The sequence below is a fragment of the Terrapene carolina genome, unplaced genomic scaffold (assembly GCF_002925995.2).
Source record: "Terrapene carolina triunguis isolate 2854851 unplaced genomic scaffold, T_m_triunguis-2.0 Scaffold96, whole genome shotgun sequence".
In the NCBI taxonomy this organism is placed as follows: domain Eukaryota; kingdom Metazoa; phylum Chordata; order Testudines; family Emydidae; genus Terrapene; species Terrapene triunguis.
In genome coordinates this window covers 68,355,958-68,377,933 of record NW_020664447.1, presented here as the reverse complement: position 1 = coordinate 68,377,933, position 21,976 = coordinate 68,355,958, and positions in this window count along the sequence as shown.

Genomic DNA, 21,976 nt, shown 5'->3' with positions numbered 1-21,976 from the left:
TAAAAACCTCACTTCTTCGGATGCATCCGAAGAAGTGAGGTTTTTACTCACGAAAGCTTATGCCCAAATAAATCTGTTAGTCTTTAAGGTGCCACCAGACTCCTTGTTGTTTTTGTAGATATAGACTAACACGGCTACCTCCTGATACTTTTTATCCTATGGAGACCTTCTGTTCCCCTCTGTTCCAAACTTCACTGCTGTGCCAAGGTAGGGAATCAGCAGTGGGGTGTATATTCTATGGGAATGGAGTTGAAAGGAGAAAGAATGAGCAATAAAAAATGTATTTAGAAAGGATGCATATGCTTGTGGAGGGTGATAGAAGAAGAGTGGATGGGGGTTTCCTCTTAGCCAGGAAGAGGTCAGAAAAACTGACATGTGCCATAGCCAATAAAGGCTGACTTCCCAAGTTATCTCCACAGCATAATGTCAGCATGACATGTGACAGTGTACCCCATAAGGCTTTATGGGGGGTGCTCATAAATGTATGTATGATATAAATGCAATAGAGTTTTGCTACATATGCCATGTAACATATCTATGTAAAGGTTATGATCTACTGGTTATGTTCATCCTAGTTGTATGCAGGCACCATTTGTGTGTTCAAAGTTATGAACATTGGCTGTATAATTGCTTGATTTCTAAGTAGCCTTAGGCTAGGTCTACACTACCCGCCTGAATCGTCGGGTAGAAATCGATCTCTCGGGGATCGAATTATCGCGTCTCGTCGGGACGCGACAATCGATCCCCGAATCGACGCTCTTACTCCACCAGCGGAGGTGGGAGTAAGCGCCATCGACGGGAAGCCGCGGAGGTCGATTTTGCTGCCGTCCTCACAGCGGGGTAAGTCGGCTCCGATACGTCGAATTCAGCTACGCTATTCGCGTAGCTGAATTTGCGTATCTTAAATCGACCCCCCCCCCTCCCTCCCCGTAGTGAAGACCTGCCCTTAGTTAGAACATTTGGTCACTTCTTGGGAAAGGAATGTGCAAATTAAGTGCTCAATCAGGAAGCACTTAACAGACAAAAGAGCTTGGAAGACTCCAATCCAGATAAGAAGTCTACCTGAGGATGTTCAAGGTAGCATGTGGGTAATGGCTGCTACCTGCTGTGGCGACGAAAGAGGAAGGAGACAGAACGCCAGGTTGTGGTAGCCGAAAAGCCTCCCAGGGACTTTTCACTGGGGTTTTGATTTTCCTACTTCCATGTTTACAACACTTATGAGTGGTTGGATTTTTGCGCATAGGAGGAGCGTACAATGCACATTAACATGACCTAACAAACCCATGTCCTGTGCACGTGAAAGCGAGCAGCGAGGGTGACGATCAGGTCAGCCAATAAGTTTCCCAATTACAGGTGCTGGGGTGTAGGCCGCTCCGGCCTCGTAGTCACGGGTGCAGTGTGCCGCACCCGTGGACTGACGATTCGGGAGCTATGAAGGCCTCTTCAACCTGCAAGTCCTGAGTCATGCATGGGCATGTGACTTGCCCATGTGATTCCGAATCTCCATTTTGTGACTGGATTCTACACAGGGTGAGGAGGGGGTCTCCACCCACAAGAGAAAGTCTATTTAAACCCCTGGGAGATCCCTCCATTTTGTCTTCCGCTGGCTAAAGAAGGAGCCCCTCCACCCCCCCAGGATACTTGAAGGAAACTGGAATAAAGGACAGTAACTACAGGGGGTGTGAGTGATTGCTGGACCCAGGCTAAAAGGGGATTAGTCTGTAAAAGGAAGCATTCAGGAACTGGTGAGGATCTTATCTGTATTTAGTTTGATTAGACATACATTTGCACATTTTATTTTATTTTGCTTGGTGTCTTACTTTGTTCTGTCTGTTACTACTTGGAACCACTTAAATCCTACTTTCTGTATTTAATAAAATCACTTTTTACTTCTTAATTAACTCAGAGTATGTATTAATACCTGGGGGAGCAAACAACTGTGCATATCTCTCTATCAGAGTTATAGAGGGCGAACAATTTATGAGTTTACCCTGCATACGCTTTATACAGGGTAAAATGGATTTATTTGGGTTTAGACCCCATTGGGAGTTGGTCATCTGAGTGCTAAAGACAAGCACACTTCTGTGAGCTGCTTTCAGGAAAACCTGCAGCTTTGGGGCAAGTAATTCAGACCCTGGGTCTTTGTTGGAGCAGCCGGGAGCGTCTGGCTCAGCAAGACAGGGTGCTGGATTCCTGAGCTGGCAGGGAAAACAGGAATAGAAGTAGTCTTGCCACATCGGCTGGCAGCTCCCAGGGGGGTTTCTGTGATCCAACCCATCACATGACACAACTAATACACCACACTATCGAATATCATCAATCTATGGATTCAAACTGTTGCCGGTGGGGTAGGAACCCTAAGACCTAGAAGTCCCTTGCAGCAGCATATTTGACATATGTCTCTGATCATAAGTGAACATGCAAGATGCAAACTGTGCTGGCCTCAGACATGGGCAACAAGGGTGAGACAGTGGACATCTGAAGTGAGGCTTCCTTGTGGCAAAGTATGTTACCAGCATGTTTACTGATACAATAGTAGGTCACAGCTGATGCAATGGTAGGTCACAAATACAATAAAACACCTTGTTGCCAGAGTGCCTCTGTTCTTTGTCAGTAAATGGTAAATCATAGCCAGAAACTTGCTGCTATTTCTCAGACATGGCAAGGATCTTTGCAGAAAAGTGACTTCAGATCTAATTTATTGAGATCTCTTTTGTCTCTAGAGAATGACTGAAACACATGCACTTTTTTCCCCTCCAAAATGCTCATTTATGGAGGAACATGTTTCAGTCCCTAAATGATTATTCTACGCTTGGCAGTTTTAGATTGCAGCGCCAGTTACATTAATGATTTCTGAGGTGATGCTGATGCCTCTGAGGCTGCCTGGCAGAATTGCTAGCATAAAACTAATGAGTATCCCAGCATGACCCTTCACTGTTAGGGGAAGAGGAAGGAGGAGGGAAATAAATTAGAGACCTGAGCTTGTGGAAAGAATATCTGTAAAGGCACTTAATGGAGTTGAGAATAGAAAATTAATCACCCATAATGATTAGGGTTTGTGAGAATATTTGATTTAATTCCATTTATAAATATTTTCTACCAAATGATAAATGAACTCTTGGAAAGCTGGTAAGCAATATCTGAATCTGATATGAGCTTTAGAGGTATATAAAGTGGAGAGGTAGTTAGACCACCGCAGCATTTATCTGCTGTTTTCATGTTTTCATTCTAAAATGTTTCGCATAATCTTTGGGTACAAAATGATATGGTACCACTGTAACGTGTATGTCAAAGCATTCAGAACCTGAAAGTGCATGAGATAACCAGAGCAAATTAAATGGCATTACCTTGCACCAGTCTATTATTAAACTATTAGGAAGCTAGAGTCATTACAGTTTATTGTTTATCATTTCCCAGCCTCTGAAATCTTATTTAGAATTTCACATTTTCCAGGTTAATATATGTGTCTTCTTCTTATCACAGTCATTAACCCGTCCCCAAGGTCTCCTTGTGAATAGGTAATGCTGCATTTTTAAATTATAGAATTGCTTTAAGAAATTCTTAGGAAACAAACAAAGAAAAACTAACAAATCAAGGCTCTAATCTACTTTGGCTTTGTACAGAAATGCTAACCAGAAGTTAATTGAAGAACTGTAGGAATCAGTGGGTGAAATTCTGTGGCCTGTTTTATGCAGAAGCCCTTAAAAATATTTCAATCTATGAAATGGTTTTAGGAGAGAGGTGATAACTTTGTTCCAAGTGTGGCATCATGATACTACAAATCATTGAAATTCAAACCTTCAAGAGGGTTCTTCCAGTGTTTATTCATGCCCTTCCCCTCTCTGGCATTAACAGTGATGGAGTATGCTTAACTCTCCTCCAAAACTGCACAAATTTAGAATCAGTAGCAAAACATGAAATATAATGGGTCCTGTCAAATATTTTATGCCCCAGATTTCAGTTCTGAAAAAACCCACCACAAAAGAGTGGTGGTCATTCACAAAACATAACATGTATAACATTTTCATGTAATAAATCAATAACTTTTTAAATTCAAACATTCACCTGGAATATTGGAAACTCAGCCATAAGAGCACTGGGAAAGTTCACAACACTATAAAGTGAAAGTGAACAAAAGGAGACAGATAAATCAATGGACTTGTGAGGACAGAAGTTCTGTTTCACAAAAAATTTTGAAATTTGGCTTCATTCTGAATCAGAGCAAAAATCAAACATTCTGAAATTCTCCACAAAAGACAATTATGGAAAAAATGTATTTGGGGTTAATCAAAATTATTTGTTTCAACAAAATCAAAATTTTGGAGTTCTTGTTTTTTTATATTTTGTTTCAATTGCGACTTTTTAAATTAAAAATAAAATTTTTTGTTTAAAAAAATTTTACATAAAGAGTCATTTTAAAACAAAAAGATAAAACATTTAATTCCAAAAATGTAAAAATGGGATGTTTCGACATTGTTGAAACTTTTTTCCAGTTTGTTCTGAAATGAAATTATAGAAAATTGACCAAATGTCATAAAGCATTTCAGTTTCAACGAAAGCACATATTCCAAAGGAGTATGGCTGTGTCTGAATTTCTCTGGTCATCTCTACAAATCAACCAGTCTAACTTAATCATCTACCCTGAGTGAAGTGCAAAATAAAAAAAATCCATAAATGATGAAAATTAAACAATTTTAAACATTGGCAAGAGGTTGTAAATTGTCATAGATCCATTGATTTCAGTGGATCTATCCTCAATTACACCAGCTGAGGATCTGGCTCATCATTTAAGTTTTAATTAGCTAAGGGAAGAAGATTGATTTATTTTAATTATAAGATTTTTATTTTGGTAGTATCCTTTTTAAAACGAAGGTGAGAGATTGTTGTAAGCCTCTCCAACTAGCACTTACAAGTCTGGTTTCACTGGCTCTTGGATTTGAAAAGAGATAGAGAAACCAGTTAAGATAAAATAAAAACTGACCAAAATCTTTGACATCCCCAATGCCCAAACTAAATTGAACAGTTTATGAAATCTAAAAAATCTTTGGTTAACCATCCCTCCACCCCCTTACTGGCTCAAGCATGTAAAGAAGTGAAAGTGATTTAAATCTCATGAGAAATCCTACTCCTTGTGAGATATGCCTTCAGCGGCCTCTGGCTCAGACCCTTCATCATTTTGTATAGTGTCTTCTATATAACTGTATCATGCAAAGTTTTAGAGTGATGATCAAATTTGAAAAAAGATATAGGGTGAAATCCCATCCCCTTTGAAGCCAATGGGAGTTTTGCCATTGACTTCAATGGAGCCAGGATTTCACCCACAGACAAAGGAAGATTGCTTCACTTGGCAGGAGCTATGAAGCAGAAGGCTCTAGAAGATGCAGTGGCCAGATTAGCAGGAGAGGCAGAGGAGAAGGCCAGTCCTGGAGGAATAGAGAGAAACAGAGAAAGAAACCTGGTCACAAATTTTGTAACTTTGGGAACAGCTTTAATAAAACGTTTGACCTCAGTGTTTTCTCCATTAGTGACTATACCTATTATACTTAGTCCAGGGATCGGCAACCTTTGGTACGCAGCCCATCAGGGAAATCTGCTGGAGGGCCAGGATGATTAGTTTACCTGCAGCATCTGCAGGTTTGGCTGATTGCAGCTCCCACTGGCTGCAGTTCGCCGTTCCAGGCCAATGGGGGCTGTGGGAAGTGGCGGCCAGCACATCCCTCGGCCCGCACCGCTTCCTGCAACCCCGATTGGCCTGGAACAGGAAACCGTGGCCAGTCGGAGCTGCGATCGGCTGAACCTGCGGACGCTGCAGGTAAACAAACTGTCCCGGCCTGCCAGCAGATTTCCCTAATGGGCTGCATGCCAAAGGTTGCCGACCCCTGACTTAGTCCTTCCATGTCCATCAGCAATTGGAGAATTAATTACACGTCAGTTTAGATACCAGTGACACTTTTCTTCTGATTTTTCACAGTGGCTGCTTATATTTTAACTGCCAATAACCTGACCTTGCAATCCTTATCCACTCCTGTCACAGCTGAATGCAGGCATCTATAAGATTAGGTTAAGGAAATGGAGTTTTAGCAGAATAAAGGAAGAGGGCTCAAAGACACTCCTGCCTATGAGGCAATTGGAACAGTAAAGCTGGTAATGCCCTGAATGAATAAAGGAGCTTACCTTGAATTTTAGTTAGTTCAATTCTTTCTTATACAATGATAAATCAATGTTTATGCTTTGGGTCAACAGCACAGTTAAAGGTTAGTGTCAGATGCAGAAAGCACATAAGAACTTTCTACACAAGTAGAAAAGTTTAGTGCCCTGCATATAACTGGTAGGTGGGAAGTACAGTATCTACAGAGATGTGCCTAGCAATGCTGCACCATAGATATGGTATCTGAAAAGATCCCTTATGGGAAAGCTTGATATCATTTTAAAAAAGGAACCAGTAGGAGTCTATAGAAACTATTCTAAAATTATATAAAATCCAATGAAAAAAATAAGTTCCTTTCTATAATTTTTGAGCCATACTATGGAATTCTAATAGGAAAGATAGGACAATTCTCTATTAAATCCTACAGGATGGTTCCAAAATCAGACAGATGGATGGGGCTGCACCCAAACAAATTCATTTGCAGGATCTTGCAAACAGATTTGTCTGGGTGCAGCCTCATCCTTCTTTCTAGAGATTTGACTTCAGTGGGACTACTGGTATGCTTTACGTTTCACATGTGCTTAAGCGCTTTGCTGGATTGTGATCTAGCTTGGTGAGAGGCTCACTGTCTACCGACATTTTATTGAAGGTAGATTCAATCAATGTATGTAATCACTATCTATGTATGCTCTGTTTAACTGTTGTTTGTGCTATTCAGAGTCTACAGTAGATTTAGATTTACATTCGTCAGCTAATTATGGGCAATATTCTGCCCACTTTAATCCCATTGAATAGTGCCTTACTTCTCAAGTAGTTCCACTTAAATCAATGAGACTACCTGAGACGGGAATGACTAATCAATGTGAGTAGGTTGGCAGAATCTGCCTCTTTATATTGTTTTTAATAAGCTATATAGGTCCGCTCACTTGTAGAAGATATTTGCTTAAAAATGAAAAATAAAGATATGCTGCTGTAAAACTAAACAAAAAATGATTGCCGTAAATTATTTGGAGATTACCCAGGAGAAACACCTCTAGAGATCAATGTAGAATTGGATCGTAATGGGCTTTGTGTTAGCTAACATTTTTCTATAGAGAAAAAGGGATGCAATGTAAGTCATTATAAACAGTTATATATGAAGATGTTTGTTCAGTTGTGTGAGACACAGAGTGTCCTAGAAAAGGAATGGGGAGCCTGGTATTGGTCTGTCAGGCACAAGGGTTACTAAATGCTTATATCTTATTACGGAGTTCCTGCGATCACTCCTAGTGTTCTAGAATTACCCCTCCTGTTTGTGAGCAGTCATGGACGTTTACACTATCATCAAATAAATTTCAGTGGAAAGTTTGGCATTCAGGTCTCGAGTATACAGGGATTTGTATTTCTATTTTTCCTAGTGTTTTCTCACTTATCTGATGGAGTTATTCACACTAGCAACCACTGGTAATATTGTTAGTTTGATGACAGAGTGGAGGCAAATTAAAGAGGATGTGACTGAGATATATAAAATGATGAAAGGCATAGAAACCATCATTCAGGACCTCTTATTTACCCACTCTCTTAATACAAGGATAAGGGGACATGCAGTTAAACTGAAAGGGAACAAATATAAAAAACTGACAAAAACAAATACTTGTTTTATCCAATGCATAATTAACCTGTGCAACTCACTGCTGTAAGATACTGAAGTCAAGAGTTCAGTAGGATTTTAAAAAAGAAATAGAAATTTATATGACAATTACAACATCCAATATTATATTGATAGGCTAAAATGTTATGACGGACATACATCTTCACGCTTCAGAGAATAAATAAATATGGGTGGGCTAATTCAGAACTGGCTTTTAAGAGCTTCCTTACAACATCCTCTGAAGCATCTGTCACTTGGTCACTGATAGAAAGGATACCAGACTAGATGGACCAATATACCTATTCTAATTGCTCCACTGAGATTATGCTTATTACTGGCTACGTAGTATTTGATATTTCTGCCTTGTACAAGGTATTTCAAACAACAGTCCTTCAATTAATCTTATTCCATTGCTGCAAACTGTGTGTATAAAAGCACATCAATTATGTTTATGCACATTCAAAATATTATATGTAAAAAGTAAGCACCTTGGTTGGAAGCCAATACAAGTTAGACCTTACAAAATCCCACTAAAATAAAAAAGAAATAATTTGTCATTCATATACCATGTTTCATCCTGAAGGATTTCAGTGCTTTGCAAATGCAGATAGAAATACAATTTGTATACAGTTATCACTTTGTCCTCTACTGCAGTGCAGATACCTCCAGTTGTGTGCTGATAAACAGTTATGTCCCTCACAAATTTATGTTCCAATCAGTGGCAATATATAGACAAACAGTGAGGCTCAAACTCAGGACTGTCAACACCTAAGGCCTGATCCAAAGCTCACTGAAGTTAAAGGAAAGACTCCCATTGACTTCAACAGGTTTGGATCAGGCCCCCAAATCTCAACTGCCTACCACTTAAGGTAAAGGAGCAACTCAGTTTACTGTCTACTATTTACAGACCACTCACTCTCTCTGAAGACAGCCACTAGTGGGAAACATGATTTTGTATGCTCACTAAACCAGTTTTGTCACAACTACGTAGCAGTTTAGGACAGGAAATGAAGGACATGATATCCATTTGAAATAGCTGGAGTAATTAGGTAGGCCAAATGTAATTAGCTAAACTGCATTCTAAACAGGACACTCATTTTACACTTTATGCAGGCAAAAATACTGAACCTCATGAAGCTTTGGTTAAGTATAGACTCAGAAGGAGAAATACCACCTACTGAATCACCAATGCAGCTTCCTACATAACCTTCATGTCTCCCATTCAAATACAGACTGGCCTGACCTGCTTAACTTATGAGATCATGGCACATTTCACTTTCAGAATTCTTTAGAAAAAAAAGCATTCTGCATCATTGTCCAGAGAAAAGTCAATGAATTGCATTAAACAAGTGTGCAGGGAAAATTCCCACCAGTTGTTCTCAATATTCATCGCCTGTACTCAAGATAGTTAAGTCCCAGGCAGACTGTGAAGAGCTACAAAAGGATCTCTCAAAACTGGGTGACTGGGCAACAAAATGGGAAATGAAATTCAATGTTGATAAATGCAAAGTAAGGCACATTGGAAAACATAATCCCAACTATACATATAAAATGATGGGGTCTAAATTAGCTCTTACCACTCAAGAAGAGATCTTGGAGTCATTCTGGATAGTTCTCTGAAAATAATAAGACAGAAAATATCATATAGACTCCCTAATAAATCAATGGTACACCCACATCTTGAATACTGCGTGCAGATGTGGTCGCCCCATTTCAAAAAAGATATATTGGAATTGGAAAAGGTTCAGAAAAGGGCAACAATAATGATTAGGCCTATGGAACGGCTGCTATATGAGGACAGATTAATATGACTGGGATTTTTCAACTTGGAAAAGAGACAACTAAGGGAGGATATGATTGAGGTCTATAAAATCATGACTGGTGTAGAGAAAGTAAATAAGGAAGTGTTATTTACTCCTTCTCCTAATACAAGAACTAGGGGTCACCAAATGAAATTAATAGGCAGCAGGTTTAAAACAAACAAAAGGAAGTATTTTTTCACACAACACACAGTCAATCTGTGGAACTCCTTGCCAGAGGATGTTGTGAAGGCCAAGACTATAACAGGGTTATACAAAGAACTAGATAAATTCATGAAGGATAGGTCCATCAATGGCTATTAGCCAAAATGGGTAGGGATAGTGTCCCTAGCCTCTGTTTGCCAGAAGCTGGGAATGGGCGACAAGAAATGGATCACTTGATGTTTACCTGTTCTGTTCATTCCCTATGGGGCACCTGGCATTGGCCACTGTTGGAAGACAGGATACTGGGCCAGATGGCTGTTCTTATGTCCCTCCCACACACAGCTCAAAACCACCACTTCTGAGAGAGTGGTATTATGACGCCGAAACTATGAATGGGATTCCATCATAACAGGAAAAAAAAAAAAAAAACCACTGTCTAATACACGCCTAGAGCATTCTGATTGACCTTACAGTTTAAAACAAATCCAGGGAGAAAAATACATGAGATGAAATCCTGGCTCCATTGAAGTGACAAAATTTCTATTGACTTCAAGAGGCTCAAGCTCCTAAAGTATGATACATACACATACACCCAAATATTGTCAGCTCTCCATATATATATATAATCTATCTGCCTTTCTCTCTCTCTGGGCCTGGTCCAAAGCCCATTGAAGTCAATGGAAAGACGTGTATGTGTGTGTGTGTGTACACGTACACAGATAGAAAGACTGACAAAGAAAACACCAAGTGCGTCAGATGATCTTCCTGTATGGAATATATCTGATCAATGGTATAGTAAATTCATATACAGCATAACAAATGTTTAGATGTTGTATCATCTAAATTCCATAGCAATCACTTTATCAGGTATAATAGTCTAATTTTGAAGGAATCATGATAGTTCAAGGTCATTGGCTCTGTATTCAGACAAATCCCCTAAACCCCAGAGATGTGTAGAAAGCCTGTAACTTTTCCATTTTGATTGCAAGACCCATGGAATGTCAGCAAATGGCCTCAGAGCTGACAAATAACACGTGTTTCTCTACCAAGGGAACATGCTTTCACAGTGTAATTCCAGATAAATCAGAACTTGTACATCCTCATAGAGAGAAAAAAACTCATGTTGCTAGAATCCTAGTGAATTAACGTGTAGCAAATGTGTAATGTGGTGCAGTGGGATATCCCCTCATTTGCTGGCAAGGGATGAAGAACAGAGGGTAGCAGACCTAATTTACTGCTGTCAGATACAGCGATTTTACTACAGCTGTCTGAAAATGCACTCTAGGGTTCTGATTCTTCTTTCACTTACAATAGACCTTTTAATTAGTAAATCCCAATGCATTTTTCTAAGGCAGTCAGTATCATTATCTCTATTTTACAGATGGGGAAACTGAGGCACACAGCAGTGACAGGACTTTCCCAAGGTCACCCAGCAGACTAGTGGCACAGTTGGAACTAGAACCATGGTTTTTGAAGTCCCACTCCAGGGCTCTGTCCTCCAGGCCACAGGGCTGAAGTTATTCTGGGTTTTTTTGTTACACTGGAGAATCAGACCCTAGGTATGCATGGGTAGATTAGTAACGTGGCTCACAAGCTGCTATAGTGCAGGGGGTGCACTTCTCTCTGGCCTTGAAAGAACAAGAGAGAGACGAGGTGGGTGAGATAATGTCTTTCATTGGACCAACTTGGGGAGAGAGACAAGGTGGAGCTACACACAGCTCTTCTTCAGGTCTGGGAAAGGTACAGCGAAATATGAGATCCAACAGATAGTTAAGCATAAGTAGTTAGCACATATTCTAAGGCAGTGTTTCCCCAACTTGGGACGCCGCTTGTGTAGGGCAAGCCCCTGGCGGGCTGGGCCGGTTTGTTTACCTGCCCCGTCCGCAGGTCCAGTCGATCGCGGCTCCCACTGGCCGAGGTTCGCTGCTCCAGGCCAATGGGAGCCGCAATCGGCCGGATCTGCGGACGGGGCAGGTAAACAAACCGGCCCGGCCCGCCAGGGGCTTGCCCTACATAAGCGGCATCCCAAGTTTGGGAAACACTGTTCTAAGGTTCTTACCCACGAAAGCTTATGCTCCCAATACTTCTGTTAGTCTCAAAGGTGCCACAGGACCCTCTGTTGCTTTTTACAGATTCAGACTAACACGGCTACCCCTCTGATACTGTTCTAAGGGATCATTTAAGGAGAAGTGGCCTGTTAACACCCTTGTAGTCATAGGACAAAAGGAGGGTTAGTAGGTTACAGATTGTTGTAATAAACCATAAATCCAGACCGTGATTTTTATTGTCCAGCAAAGTTATGAGTTTAAGTTAATGGGCCACTTCACCTTAAATGGTCCCTTAGTATATGTGCTAACTACTTATGCAAAACTATCTGCTCAATCTTGTATTTAGCTGTGACACTCTGAGTACCTTTCCCAGACCCGAAGAAGTGCTCTGTGTAGCTCAAAAGCTTGTCTCTCTCACCAACAGAAGTTAGTCCAATAAAAGACATTACCTCACCCACCTTGTCTCTCTAATATCCAACATAGCTACAACAATACTGTGTGCAAGAACAGTGACTAAGAGAATAATGAACTAATAAGGAGAAATGTGTTTATTTCCTAGGCTTATAATACCCAAGCATCTGAGAGCTGGGTTACCATGTTTTCAGGGTTATTTCCACACTTAAAGGGCTGCAGAATAATGCAAGCAAGTGACAATCTGACAACTTCTACAGTCTACCGTGTACCTTTTTTGTGGTGCACATGTTCATTCTGTTGAATAAGGTGACCATTAAGAAATTGGATGATCCTCAGCAAGTTGGAATAGTTCCCTTAGGCTTGGAACCAAAGCTCTATGCATAAAGTAAAAGGCTTCAGCCCTCAATTGCATGGTCTCTGGAGTGCAGAGTAAATGTAACCCTTAAGAAATTCTGGCTTTTCTTCATTTCCATTACCATTATCTTTAGCTTACATTGTTAATCCGGATTTAGGATCACCTCCTCCAGAAAACTGTACCACTATGATAGGTGTCAGTGGCCTCTGTGAAATGGGTTGCTAATGGGCAGGTGTTCCCATCTCATCCACGCAGTGCTGATTACAAAAATTTGCCATACTCACATGGTGTCGTCATTTACTACTTCTGGTCCAAATGTATTGAGCCCAATGTCAACTTTAGACATTTGCATTTTCATTCCTGGAAGACGGTGAGGTCTCAGATAACTCAATGTTTTCATAACATATTGGTTCTCACTGTTACGTTGATTTCCTTTGTTATTCTAGATCAATGCGCTTGCTCAGCCACTCCATGCACATTCAAACCCCATCTTGTCACACTCCTCGGTGTAGAGAATGGAGGAGCTTAATCATATTATATGTTTTAGTTATGATAACCGTATCCATACTAATATTTTTATTCTCACATTCCATAGGGATGTAAGATGGGACTCATTTTGTGTTTTTGGTGAGAAAAGGGGCAAACCAAATTTTCATCAAGCCGAATTGTGATAGCTCTTCTGTCACATCTTTTCAGCCTCCCTGTATCTTTTCTATTGATACATTCAGCAGGTATATCCAAATGTAATTTAATAAGTCCCTTTTCCATGTTTAGTTCTCTTGCCCTCACAGTCCTGTGCAGTGGTGACTATCATTCTGGCAGAGGAGGACTAGACCAGATCGTCTCATACACTATTCACATCTTCGACGTTGCTCAGAGAGGGTTGCTGTTTAATCATGTGAATTGCTTTCTCAATCCAAGATTTCCCTATGATTCTCCCAGCACCAGGACCAAAGAGTCAAGCTCAAAAATAAGCCTTTTTTATTCTCTTTTCATAGTCACCTGCCCTGAACTCTAAAGGTGACTTTTTTTTTCTTTAAAATTTGGCAAGAAAGACAGCACTGATATGATCCAGATGGAGATATATGACAATGGTTCCTTCCAGCTTTGCTACATCCTCATCAGCTCCTTCCTTTAAGATCGGAGGGTATGGCTCAGGGGAATGGTTGTAGGATGAGGAGCTTTTCATCTTTAAGTTGCTGGTTGAAGTCCAGCATATTGCTTGCTAACAGCAGCAAGGAAAAATCATTACCATTTTGAAAGCTGTTCAGTGGCCTATGTAAAATGGGTTCCTAGTGTGAAGGTATTCACATCACAGAAACCTCTGCTATAATTAGTAGTCTTATTGAAAATCTCAGCAGAGAGGCCAAGTGCTGAATGCACCTGAAAATAAAACTACTTTCTCACCCTTAGAATTGGTATGTCCGTGGTCAGATTTGAGACACATTGGAAAGACAGTGCAGCAAAGTTTGTACTGCCAGTGCCCAAGCTGTTCCTGTTCTATGGATAGAGAATGTCAGTTTCTGAAGCAGTCTGACTCCTTTCCTCTGCACTATCTCCAGTGGTGCAAGCAGAATCATTTTCTTACCGGTAAAGGGGGGCCACCAGCTAAGAGTGGGCACATGACTTCCCCACGGGATCCTGCATGTGACTCCTGCCTGCTCCCCACCTGATGCTGTCCCTGTCCCCTCCCCATGATCCATCCCATGTTCGGGGTGGGGTGGGGGAGGAGGCTCTGTTCTCCTCCTGCTGTGCCAGAAACTTTGGAACCGCAGCGTGGAAAGGAGCAGAACGTGGGGCCGCTGGGCAGCCCCACACTGGCAGCTCCTCTAGCGCTGCTCTACCGCCCCAGCCCAATCCCCTCCCCTTCCATGCAGCTGCGTCTCCTCTGTCTGCACAGCAGCAGCCCTGCTGGAGAACAGGGCTGAGGGGGCAGGGCCGGGGGAGGTACAGCCGCTGGAGGAGCTGCTGGTGTTCCCTCCCAGTGGGGAAAGGAGCAGAACCCTCAGCCCCGCCCCCCCAGCCCTGTCCTCCGGCAGGGCTGCTGCTGTACAGACGGAGTAGATGCAGCTCTATGGAAGGGCAAGGGGTGGGGCTGGGGGCAGTAGAGCTGTGCCAGAGGAGCTGCCAGCATGGGGCCGCCGGCTCCTCCTGGGTTTTTCCGGTACTCCGTACTGACTATAAATATTTTGCTGGTACGGCGTACCATACTACCGGACTTGCACCGCTGACTATATCCATGATTATTTTACTTAGAAACACCCATTAGCACTGAACTAAAGGCCTCAATATGCTCAAGATTTCATATTTTTCCTTTTAAGGAAGAATTTCTGTTGAACGTGGTTGAATAGTCCACATTTTATCATTAACATTAAAAGAAATGAGTCCTGTGAGCAAGCCCTCCCATTTTTTACCCTTTTTCCTTGTTAACCTTCTCATTTACTATGTGGTCTCCAGATCTTAGGCAGGAAATGTCCAGAATTCAAGTGGCTTTTGGATGGAAATGCTATTGTCCAGAACTCAAGATAATTTTGGGAAAAAACTCTCCATCCCACTCTCAGCATCATTACAAGTATTTCTAAAAATGAACTGAAGTATGACAGGTTTACCATGGTATGAAGATTTCTTTTACCATAGGGTGACTAATTTGTCATGCTGACAATGAGGTTTTGCCCACACACTAGTATAGAAAAACATCCCTCTCTGTGTCTAGATTCAAAATAATGGATGCCCTTTCTCTTGTCTTTTAGACTGCCTAAAGGTTGCCCTGTTTATTTGAATCCACTGCCCTTGGCTGAGAGTGCATGTTATCTCACATATGCATGGTGTACTATAATGACATAAAGACGTGTTCTGAAGCTCAGTTATTCATGGTTTACTTTAATACCCAAAACCCTTTGACTGTCCTCAGTTGCTGTGGGACTAGCCTAGACTCATAGACTCTAAGGTCAGAATTGACCATCATGATCATCTAATCTGACTTCCGGCACACTGCAGGCCACAGAACCTCACCCACTCACTCCTGTAATAGACCCATAACCTCTGGCTGAGTTACTGAAGTCCTCAAATCATGGTTTAAAGATTTCAAGTTACAGAGAATTCACCATTTACACTATTTTAAACCTTCAAGTGACCTGTGGCCCATGCTGCAGAGGAAGGCAAATACTCCCAGGGTCTCTGCCATTCTGACCCAGGGGAAAATTCCTTCCCAACCCCAAATATGGTGATCTGTTAGACTCTGAGCATGTGGGCAAGACCCACCAGGCAGACAGCTGGGAAAGAAGTCTACGAGTCTATGGTACATTCATATTTATCTCCCTATAGCACTCTCCTGAATAACTCCATGTGTAGACAAGCCCTGTTTTGTTTTGCTCAGCTAGCACATCCAACAGGGCCTAAAAAGGGATGCCTCCATGATGACTGCTCCATTGTTTTGAGTGGTTAGACCAATTTGGTTTTACTAGATTACAATCATTGATCATGTCTCCCCTGTAGACAAAGGTATTGAACCTGTCTGAATATAGCATCACCTCAGCCCTCTTAGTTAATCTAACATACAACTTTAGAGGTCAAACACATAAATCACGTTTTGGATACTACTGAAATATGCAATTAATACAGATACTTATGGTCATATTTCATCAGACTAATAAATAAATGTCTATTACTTAGGGTCAAGTAGCATAGAACCTTGGGTCTCCTACTCTATCCTGTTGGATGGGGTTGTTTCTGTGTTTTTAAAGGAGTTGACTCCTCTCTTAGGCTCATCTTTGAGAAGGGCTCCATAGCCAGAAAGAATAGAATGAAACTTTCATTTGTGGCTCTCAAGCTATTTTATGTACTCATTAAATAAGCTTGTTGTGATTATACTCTAGGCACTGTGATCGATAGTGAGACTTTACCATTAGGTAAGATGAGGCACAGAGAGGTTAAGTTACTGTCCTCTGCCAACATATATCTGAAAGTTGTTCATGTATTGAAGTAAACAAGGGTGCAAGGAGTCCTGGCACTCCTAGTTCCATGTTCTAATAACTAAAATAAAATTCCTTTCTAAAGAGAGAGAGAGAGGCTCAAGAGGCCCGAGAGTTTTTGGATGACAATCGTAAAACATACTGTGATGCTCTGTACCTCGGCGGAACACCCTGCACCCCCATGTTCATCCTTATATTATAATTGTGTGGTATCCAATGCAAAGTTTGTCATGCCGGGTGTCTTCGGAAGGCTCATGATGCACTAAGCATTGTTGTTATAGTAATGTTATAGGTTGTAATTTCATGTATGTAGTTATGAGGCTGAAAATGTGTCCTCATGACTTGAAACAAGCCCAGGCAAAACTCTCCAGGAGCAGAGATGCAGTTCACACCTCATCAAGGCATGTATGGGACAAACCCAGCCCAGCCTCACAGGAACAAAGGACACTGGTCAAGGCAGCAACAAAGGATCTGTGGGACTCTCAAGTGACTCATCCCCTTTCCCTTACTCAGTTTGGGATTACAATGAGGTAATGTTAATGTGACTCTGAAGTGGGAGGGCAAAAGCCAAGAGGGAAGAAAGAACATGATAAAAGGGAGAGACGTTTGCCATGCTCTCTCTGTTTTCAACCTCCATCTACAGACACCACCACCAAGTGACTGATGTGCTGATCAAAGGGGGGAGCATGGCTGAAGGGCAACCAGCCAGCCTGTGGTGAGAAGCATCTAAGTTTGTAAGGGCACTGGAAATGTTAAGATCAATTTAGAATGTGTTTTGCTTTTATTTCATGTGACCAAATCTGACTTCTTATGCTTTGACTTATAATCACTTAAAATCTATCTTTTGTAGTTAATAAATTTGTTTATTCTACCTGAAGCAGTGCATTTGGTTTGAAGCATGTCTGAGATTCCCCTTGGGATAACAAGCCTGGTACACATCAATTTCTCTGTTAAATTGACGAACTCATATAAGCTTGCAGCGTCCAGCGGGCATAACTGGACACTGCAAGACAGAGGCTCCTAGGATTGTGTCTGGGACTGGAGATATTGGCTAGTGTCATTCGGTTGCACAATTCAAGCAGCGGCTGGCCAAAAGTGCTCACTCGTGTAGCTGGGAACAGCTTACATGCTAGAGGCAGTGCGTGAACAGCCAGGGAGTGGGGGTTCTCACAGCAGACTAGGATAAGGCTGGCTCCCAGAGTCGTGGATTTGAGTGGCCTAGCAGATCACCGGTTCGGATAACACCAGGGGAACGTCACACATACCCCACCCACATTGCAAGAGACAAAGAAGAAATGGGAGTTATATGTACTGTTCTGACTGAGTCCTGAGTGCTATGAACAGTTTGTCTAAAATTGGTTGTCATGAAAGTCTGGACTCTCATCCATGATCTACCCATCAGGGAGCTCTTTCCCTTTGCAGGGGAGTCTAACAAAAAAGAGATAATCAACAAGGAGGATTCAGGAGGCAATTCTATTTCTCTGTCCAGGCTTTGGCACTGCAAGAGCTGTTGTAGGTTGTAGGATCAGTTTCAAGTGATCACACATTTCTCCCCCACTCTGTGCCTGACCTGCCAGATCCAAAGCTTTTGAGATGCCTGTTCCGGGGAATAAAATAGCAGCTTGCAACCCACTGTATAACTGCAAAGTGGATACAGCATCCCAAATCCAGAAAATCCCCTTTGGCGCTCTTGTTGAAGGTGAAAAAAATAAAAGAAAAATTATGACTGGAGAAAAGGAAGTGCCAGACAGCAGGATATTAGTTGCTAAGTATCTCGCACTGTAACTGGACCTTTCAAGTCAGTTTCCAATCCCACTTGAGATGTCCTTTTTATCTTGAATTTATATGGAACAGAGAGAAAGACAGATGTTACAACAGCCAACGTCTAAATAAATAGCTTCTTTATCACAGGAAGCGCTAGTGTCATGTTAAGCAACGTCTCAAAAATCCATCCTCCCCACTTGGCACTTACACACAAAAGCAAACCAATATAAAAACACCCCGTCCCTGGCAGGCTCTACAAAACAAAAACAGACATTTTTATATAGGAAGCATAAAAGAGGGAGGAATATAAAACAAAATAGCCAACATTCATGTCTACCTTCACATAAAGAGAGTTCACAGGGTTTCCATCTGACTTGCTTTCTTGTTGGAGGACTCTCTAATTCTTACAGTCTGACAACTAATGTCAGTTTGCGTCAAGTTAACCTATCATTATACAAAGCAATACAATCAGAATAGAAAAAACAATTATGTAGCAAATAACGTAGTCTCACTGTGACAAGACAAAAACTCACACAGCTACCAACGGTTCACTTTCCCCCTAGTGTTTTCCAGAAGTGGCCAGTCAGAAAAGAGCGAGAAGGCATTTCAGAATCTCTTCATCACTGCTGAAGGGACCCAGAATGCTAACTTAAAATGAACTAAAGGCTAGTCTACACTGGCAGCGCTTTAACATGGTTTGTGTGGTCACAGCGTAGCACTGGGAGAGAGCTCTCCCAGCGCTCTAAAAAAACAACCTCAATGAGAGGTGTAGCTACCAGTGCTGGGAGCATGGCTCCCAGCGCTGGTGCACTGTCTACACTGGCGCTTTACAGCGCTGAAACTTGCTGCGCTCAGGGCGGTATTTTTTCACACCCCTGAGCGAGAAAGTTGCAGCGCTGTAAATTGCCAGTGTAGACAAGCCCTAAGTAAACTGGTTTGTAAAATAAATAAATAATAATAATAATAATAATAACTAGCCTCTGAACTTTTGCCCAAATCCTTTACTGAACCTGAAAAGAAACTTTTTTTTACAGTTTTGAAAACTGCTAGCATAACTTTCACTACTCATTTCACACACAGCTACATATAGGCAATGAGTAGTTCTATCCAGGACTGGAAGTCCTGTAATATCTTGAGCCTGTGATTTTCAAAGTCTAAGATTTCCATTGAATTTCAGTGGGACCTAGGCATCTAACTCCACTAGGCTCTTTTGAAAATCCCAGCCAAAAGGATCTTTTGGATACGCCTACAAAGCTTTTGAGTGTGTAGTGAACTGATCCTCCAACCATTCCGAGGCACTCTCAGTATTTACATTAAATCCTCTATGCACTGAAATGTAGTACAGTCTGATTTACTGGAATAAAAAAGCAGAAATTTGATCAAATATTTGTGCTAAACATTTGGCAGCACATCTAACCTTTTGGGTTCCAGTTATGAGAGTAACTAGTATATTACTGAGAATTCTGGTATCATTCTCTTTATTCCCAGGAGGGTTTTGATCTTATATTTTAGACAGATCTATAGAATAATCTCTTCACCTTAAAACTGTGTTAAATTTGGTGGACTTTAGTTCCAGGGATCCATGGGCATCCCCCTTCTGTTTTATTTGGAATTCTGGGTCTTTTAAAAAAAGTTTCACACATCAGTCTCCAGCACTTACCCACAAACTATATCATGGATCTTTCTATGTCGTATATTTGCTTTTTCTGATGGGCCTTGCCACAAGACAGCAAAATATTTTGACTCTAGAACCCTGCGTTAGCATCAGACGCCAATAACTGAATGGATCTCAGGCATATCCTTCACCCTAGATTGGTCTCTTGGTTTCCAGGAGTACAGCCAATGAACCCATTTCCATTGCTCACTCCTTATTCCAACCCCCACAGAACTTCCCGTGGCAGAAGGAAGGAGCTTCCATCAAGTCATTATGGAATTGCAAGCCCCAGAACCTTGGTGACCAGGAATGCTACTGTTAGATCACTTATTCCATCAATCACAATGGAGGGGAATTACAGTGCCATGAAGCACTCTAAGAAACCACAATGGTAATACTGATTTCCATGAGACTTACTGTAACTGGGCCCAATCCTGATCTCATTAACTCCAATGAAAGCAGGCCCTATGGATTATCTTGAGACATGGGTTCCTATAATTTCTTAATCATATCCAAGTATATTCCATAAATGATTTGTTAAGCAATGGAATCTGACTGACTTTTAAATATCTGGATATCTGATCCCCACTCTCTTGGGTAACATGCTTGTATCTGATTATGCAGATTTAATAGGCAACATAGAGACTTGTTATAGTTAGATCCTTTTATCTCCCTGCAAGGTACACAGTATTCTCACTTCTTTTTTTAGATCCTCTGAAGATTGAACATTCTCTTTGCATGAATTATAAAATAAATTGACATGGCAGCAGTAAGCAAATGACTTGTTGCTCTATTGCTCTACCTCTGAATGCATGCCAGAGTGCTTTAGTGGCATCCTTCTGGTCAGAGCTGAACTGTTGCTTGTTTTGTTTTCTTTATCGCTGAGGATACAGAGATCTATTAAGAGTCATTGGATGGCTTGTTTGATTTTTTTTCCCTTTCTATTCCGATGTTTTATTTAAATTAAACTATTTTCCCATTTAGAAATATTGTTTTTAGTTTAATTACTGTGCGGCACACTGAAAAAGGAAATCAGATTAGGCTAAGTATCAGGACAACTTTTTGACAGTAATATATTGTTACTCCCCTTTAACCTTAGGGGCTAGCCAGGATTTGGGGTCTTACAGGTTGTTTGGGTTAGGAGGAGACATTGATGAAGGAGTCAGATATTTCTTTGATGGAATCTATATAAGTTCTTATACCACACTCATCACTATAGTATCTGAGCACTTTTGAGCAGTATTTTAAGCAACATGGCTAACATCTGTCATATGCTGTTTGTTTTCTCTTGTTTGTGCTCTCATCCTCTGGTGTGTGCAGTAGAGTTTTTTTGTTTCTGTCTCTTTTTTTAATATACACGACGTTGCTATGTATTTATATCACAAAAGACAATATCAGAGACATGATTAAGTTTGCGAAGGTCCTTAGTTCCTCAGGGAGTTCATCCCACAGCCTTGGAGCAGCCACTGAGAAAGATCTGTGTCCTGAACAGATGAGCATTATACATCTTATAGAGAGCTCCATTGATCCAGAGGACACTCGCATAGTTGCCAACTATGATCTTTCATTGTGGTACTCCAGGTGGTCTTTTAGACACAAAATGCCTTGAAGATAAGAACTGAGATCTTCAATTTTATTTGAAATTCTATGGGAAGCCAGTGTAGAGAGCAGAGGACAGGTTTGATGTACTTGTGGTAGCCTGTATTGCGCAGAAGAAGTAATGCAGCATTTTGTTTGAAGGCTTCATGCCCAAGTATATCACATTGCTGTAATCCAACTGAGAGGTGATGAAGACATGAGTAACTGAGTCTAGGTCATTTTCTGCTAGAATGGGACAGAGTCACCTAGCCAATGAAGATGACAGACAGCATTAATTATTGATGTTGCTGTATGAGAAGTTAGTGTCAGCAAAGAATCCAACAGTTCTCCTAAATTAAGGACTCAATTGACCAGTTGTGGGAGTGTGCCTGCAACCAAAGGAGACTGCACCGTGGCTGCAGAGTCTTCAAAATTCCTTCCTCTGCCCAA